The sequence below is a fragment of the Arachis duranensis genome, chromosome 4, assembly GCF_000817695.3.
Source record: "Arachis duranensis cultivar V14167 chromosome 4, aradu.V14167.gnm2.J7QH, whole genome shotgun sequence".
NCBI classification, from domain to species: domain Eukaryota; kingdom Viridiplantae; phylum Streptophyta; class Magnoliopsida; order Fabales; family Fabaceae; genus Arachis; species Arachis duranensis.
The window spans coordinates 43792452-43798748 of NC_029775.3; the positions used below are offsets into that span (position 1 = coordinate 43792452).

The following is a 6297-nucleotide window of genomic DNA, read 5'->3' on the forward strand; positions in this document are numbered from 1 at the left end:
TCCACCTGACTGAGATTTACAAGATGACCATAGCTTGCTTCATACTAACAATATCCGTGGGATCGACCCTTACTCGCGTAAGGTTTATTACTTGGACGACCCAGTGCACTTGCTGGTTAGTTGTGCGAAGTTGTGATAAAGAGTTGAGATTGCAATTGAGCATACCATGTTGTTGGCGCCATTGATGATCACAATTTCGTGCACCAGAGTGTTGGCTGAAAGCTTATCATAAAGAGTCTCCCTCTTACAACGCACTTAGCAAAAAGAAAAATAAACTTTGAAAAAAAGAAGGAAGGATCAATAAGAAAGAAGTCTCAAAGGATGCAATCAAGAAAGTGACCAAGGAGTTGATAAAGGCTTGAAACCTAAAGGGGAGGAACCTAAGTTGCTATGCATGAAATCCCATAAACCAGGAATTCTACTTCTATTTTATCTTCTTGTTCTTTCATTTCATTCTTCTTATGCTTCAGTACTTGCTTAGGGACAAGCAAGCTTTAAGTTTGGCGTTGTGATGCCAGGGCATCCAGGCCAGTTTCACTGACCTTTTCTTTACTGTTTTAGGGTAGTTTCATGCATTTTCTTAGTGAATAAGGCAAGTTTTGGATAAAAATACACTCACACCTTGATTCAAGCAACTATTGTGAACTTTGCATGATTTCATGAGAATTTTGCTAGAATTGCATGATAAATTGATGATACCTAATCTCATGACTTTGGCTAGAGCTTGATGCACTTTAATTGCTTGATTTCAGGGCAAAGGAAGCAAGGAAGAACTACGTTAGCATTCACGTTAACCTAGTTAACGTGAATACTAACATGGAATGGTAAAAAGCTTGCAACGTTAATGAGAAAAGTGATAGTTAACTAAGTTAACTAAGTTAATGTGGTAGTTAACATAGAAGCAAAAGAGAACTCCAACGTTAAGAGAAAACATGAACACCAATAACGTTTTTCTCCAACGTTAGTGGTAAAAGTGAACACCACTAACGTTAGAAAACTTGGAAATGATCCACGTTAAGAGTCACGTTAACTTAGTTAACGTGAACTCTAACGTGGAAGAGGACAACGAAAGCCAACGTTAGTGACACTCACTTTTGTCACTAACGTTGGACCAACTAGCATTGCCTACGTTAACTTTCATGTTAAGACCATTAACGTGAAAGTTAACGTGGAGTTGAGATTAAGGAGCCAACGTTAGTGACACTCACTTTTGTCACTAACGTTTGTCACTAACGTTGGAAGATGGCATCACTACTACGTTAAGAGCCACGTTAACTTAGTTAACATGAGTTCTAATGTAGTGAATTTGGGCATTTGGAGCATTAGTGACAAAGGTGAATGTTACTAACGCTCTCGAAGGTGAGACATATCCACGTTAAGAGTCACGTTAGCTACTCTAACGTGAACTCTAACGTAGGAACAAAAGGCACCAAGCAACGTTAATGGGAAAAGTGATTCCCAATAACGTTCGCGAAGGGCTATAAATCAACGTTATTGGGAAAAATGAGTCCCAATAACATTGGCCAAAAATTGAGAAGGCAACGTTAGTGGTCACGTTAAGACCACTAACGTTGGAGTTAACGTTGGTACATAAGGGTGGAACGTTAGTGGAAAAAGTGAATGCCACTAACGTTCTCAAACCCACAATGGCACTCAACGTTAATCTCACTAAATACCCAAGCCTAATTCATATTTCTCTGCAAGCTGGGCCTACTCAAGATGAGAACTGCTTCAACTCAAGATCTAGAGCCCACATCCAAGACTTGAAGAACTCACTAGAAGATCAAGAGGAGTAGTATATATAGGAGTAGTTTTGAACTATAGAGAAGCTTGGCACTTTTGGGGGCTACTCTCTGTATATTTACTTTTCTGCACTTTTAGCATGGATTCTTCTTTTCTGCCATTTTTCATTTCTAGAGCTATGAACAACTAAACCCCTTTCATTGGGTTAGGGAGCTCTGTTGTAATTTGATGGATCAATTATAGTTTTCATTCTTCTTCTTCTTTCTTTTCTCTTGATCTTACTAGAAAGCTTTCGATCTTAATTCAATTGGTTAGTTGTCTTGGAAAAGAAACTCTCCATAATTGGATCTCCTTTGAGCCTTGGAAAAGGGACGAGGAGATCATGCTAGAAATAATTTCTCATGTTGGACCAAATTGGGGTTTGGACGGATATAGTGACATGTAATCCTCCCAACACTTTGATTTGGAAATACATGTGGTATAATCAGTGACCACACTTCATCTCTTCCCATGAGCAATTAAATCAAGGAATTGGGCAATTGTTCAAGCTTAGAGAGATTGGATTGCCAAGGAATTGGGATCCAATCACTTAAGATTGCCAAGGAGATCAATGAATGCATTGATTGAGGAAGAGATGAGAATGAACTTGATCTGGAGAATGCAACATCTCCTGAACCCATATAATTTTCGAAATTTTTAAAATTTAGTTTCAAAATCTTTTTCTTAATTTTATTTCAAAATTTCGAAATTACACTAACAATTAATGTGATTAATTAAAAAATTTGAAGTTTGTTACTTTCTTGTTAAAAAAGGTTCAATCTTTAAATTCTAGAATCTTATCTTTTAGTTTCTTGTTAGTTAAGTAATTAATCTTCAATTTTAAAAATTAAATCTTTTTCATCTTATCTTTTAATCATATCTTTTTCAAAATTTTATCTTTTTCAAAAATTTGATTTCAAAATATCTTATCTAACTTCTTATCTTCTTATCTTTTCAAATTTGACTTTAATATCTTTTTCAACTAACTATTTGACTTTTTGTTTGTTTTTTATCTTTTTCAAAACCACCTAACTACTTTTCTCTCTCTAATTTTCGAAAATATCTCATCCCTTTTTCAAAATTCTTTTTAACTAATTGTTTTAAATTTTTTATTTTAATTATATCTTATCTTTAATTTTCGAAAATTACTAACTCATTTTCAAAAATATTTTTGAAAATCCCTCTCTCATCTTCTTCTATTTATTTATTTATTTACTAACAATTCTCTTCATCCCTTATCAGCTCCCCTATCCTTACTCTCTATACAGACTATTCATCCCTCTCCTTTTTTTATTCCCTTTCTTCTTCTACTAACAATAAAGAACCTCTTTACTGTGACATAGAGGATTCCTCTTTCTTTTCTTGTTCTCTTCTTCCCTATATGAGCAGGAACAAGGAAAAAGGCATTCTTGTTGAAGCTGATCTTGAACCTGAAAGGACTCTAAAAAGGAAACTAAGAGAAGCTAAATTACAACAATCCAGAGGCCACCTTTCTGAAATTTTCGAACAAGAAAAGGAGATGGCAGCCGAACCTAACAACAATAATGCAAGGAGGATGCTTGGTGATTTTACTAAACCCATGTCCAAGTTTGATGGAAGAAGCATCTTAATTCCTGCCATTGGAGCAAACAATTTTGAGTTGAAACCTCAATTAGTTGCTCTAATGCAACAGAACTGCAAGTTTCATGGACTTCCATCTGAAGATTCTTACCAGTTTTTAACTGAGTTCTTGCAGATTTGTGAGACTGTAAAGATGAATGGAGTAGATCCTGAAGTCTACAGGCTCATGCTTTTCCCTTTTGCTGTAAGAGACAGAGCTAGAACATGGTTGGACTCACAACCTAAAGATAGCCTAGACTCCTGGGATAAGCTGGTCACGACCTTCTTGGATAAATTCTTTCCTCCTCAAAATCTGAGCAAGCTTAGAGTGGATGTTCAGACCTTCAAACAAAAAGATGGTGAATCCCTCTATGAAGCTTGGGAAAGATACAAGCAGATGACCAAAAAGTGTCCTTCTGACATGTTTTCAGAATGGGCCATATTAGATATATTCTATTATGGTCTATCTGCGTTTTCCAAAATGTCATTGGACCATTCTGCAGGTGGATCCATTCACCTAAAGAAAACGCCTGCAGAAGCTCAAGAACTTATTGATATGGTTGCAAATAACCAATTCATGTACACTTATGAGAGGAATTCCGTGAATAATGGGACGCCTCAAAGGAAGGGAGTTCTTGAAATTGATGCTCTGAATGCTATATTGGCTCAGAACAAAGTGTTGACTCAGTAAGTCAACATGATCTCTCAAAGTCTGAATGGATGGCAAAATGCATCTAGAAGCTTATAATCCTGAGAACCCTGCAATGGCAGATGTGAATTACATGGGTGAAGCCTATAGAAACACCTATAATCCCTCATGGAGAAATCATCCAAATTTCTCATGGAAGGATCAACAAAAGCCTCAACAAGGCTTTAATAATGGTGGAAGAAACAGGCTAAGCAATAACAAGCCTTTTCCATCATCTTCTCAGCAACAGACAGAGAATTCTGAACAGAGCCCCTCTAACTTATCAAACATAGTCTCTGATCTGTCTAAGGCCACTTTAAGTTTCATGAGTGAAACAAGATCCTTCATTAGAAATTTGGACGCACAAGTGATGTGTGGAAAACGATCCAACACAAAACTCACTGGCAAGTGTACCGGGTCGCATCAAGTAATAAAACTCACGGGAGTGAGGTCGATCCCACAGGGATTGAAGGATTGAGCAATTTTAGTTTAGTGGTTGATTTAGTCAAGCGAATCAAGTATTGGTTGAGTGATTTTGTAGCCAATAGTAAGTAAATAGCAGGAAATGTAAAGGGAGAGGGGTGAATTGCAGAAATTAAAAAGAGCGGAAAGTAAAGATGCTGAATCTTAAAGAACAGGAAATTAAATGACTGAAACTTAAAGGGCAAGAAATGTAAATTGCAGTAACTTAAAATGCAAGAAATGTAAATTGCTTGAATGGAAATGGGAGTTGAGGATTGGGAATTCAGAATTTCAGCAAGGGGAAGTGAATTGCAACAATTAATAAAGCAGAAGATGAATTGGGAGTAAATAGAATTCAAACAGGAAATGAAATTTAATTGCAGCAGGGGTTCACAGAAGAACCAAAAAGGAAAATGGGATCTCAGGACTCAATAGACTAGATAGCAAATTCTAGATCTCAATTGCCTTCCCAGATCCAAGTTCACAAAGCAATTAACAAGAAATTGAAGAAGAAGCAGTAAAGGAAATGAAATTAAACTCAATTATGCAGAAGAGGATTTAAAGAGATTTTGAATAGAGATTGAGACAGAATTTCCTCAATTCTTCACACCCAAAACTCAAAACAAGAAAAGTAAAAATACTCAAGCAAGAACGAGGAAGAAGAGAGATCAATTCTCCTCCTTAATTCTCTGAAATCTCTAAGAGAAGGTTCAGAAGTCAAAAATAAAAGAAAAGGATTCAAAGCTCAAAGGGAAAGTTCAAAACTCAAAAGTCAAGAAAAGGGTCCTAATTACATCAAACTATCTCCTATTTATACACTTTCTATTCTTGGATTTTGGAATTTGGATGGGCTTTTGATTTGGTGAAGAAATGAATTTTATTGGATTTTTAATCCAATTTTAGCCCATGAAGAAAGTAGCTCCCAGGAGGCTGCCCTGCCCTTGTGGAGGGCAGGGCAGAAAATTGTGCATCTGGCCCATGGTGCGTGCGTGTGGTGCGTTGGTGCGTGCAGGATGCTACCCTGCCCTCGCGGAGGGCAGGGCAGAACTTTTTGGTGCGCCAGAATGATGCCTGTGCGTGCTGCTGGTGCTGCCGAGTGATGCCTGTGCGCTAGAATGATGCTGCCGAGCCTTCCCTTGGTGCGCCAGAATGGTGCGTGTGTGTGCATCACCAAAATGCTGCCCTGCCCTTGTGGAGGGCAGGGCAATGTGCCAAGGTTGAAGCTCCGTGTTCGATCCTTGTGTGACGCGCACGCTACCTCTTTTCTTTGATTTTCTTGGCAGCAAAGTAAGGCTTAGTTCCTTGCTTCCTCATGGTGCCGTGTTCGATCCTTGTGGCAAGCAATGGTGAGGTTTTTCTTCGAATTTCTCCCTTTGGTGAGCCCGATACTGCCCTTGAGGAGGGCAGGGCAATGTTTTTGTCCCCCTTGATCCATGGCATCAATTTGTGCTCTGCCCTCGTCGTGGGCAGGGTAGTGTTGCCTCTCAAGACTCGTTTCCTTATGTTGCCCTCCTAGAGGGCAGTGTGCCCTTGTGGAGGGCAATGCTTGCACTCCTCCTTTATGTGCCACGCCTTTTTCTCCTTGGGCCACGCTTCCTTAAGCCACGCTTCCTCTTTTCTTCTTTTCTTCACCTATAATAAACCAAAACAACTACTCAAAGTATCACTAAATTCACAAGGCTTATAACTCAATTAAAATTCAATTAAAATTAGCTTAAACCTCATGAGTTAGCATCAATTTAATGGTAGTTGCTTGATCTAAAGAT

At 38.2% G+C, this 6297-nt stretch overlaps 1 non-coding gene across 1 annotated transcript; it reads right to left on the minus strand.

Annotated features, from left to right (window-relative positions):
- Positions 1 to 3700: 3700 nt before the first annotated feature.
- LOC127747148 (small nucleolar RNA R71) lies at positions 3701 to 3804 on the minus strand. The gene has a single exon (XR_008008952.1). It is a non-coding gene; the product is annotated as a small nucleolar RNA R71 (small nucleolar RNA).
- Positions 3805 to 6297: the final 2493 nt, after the last annotated feature.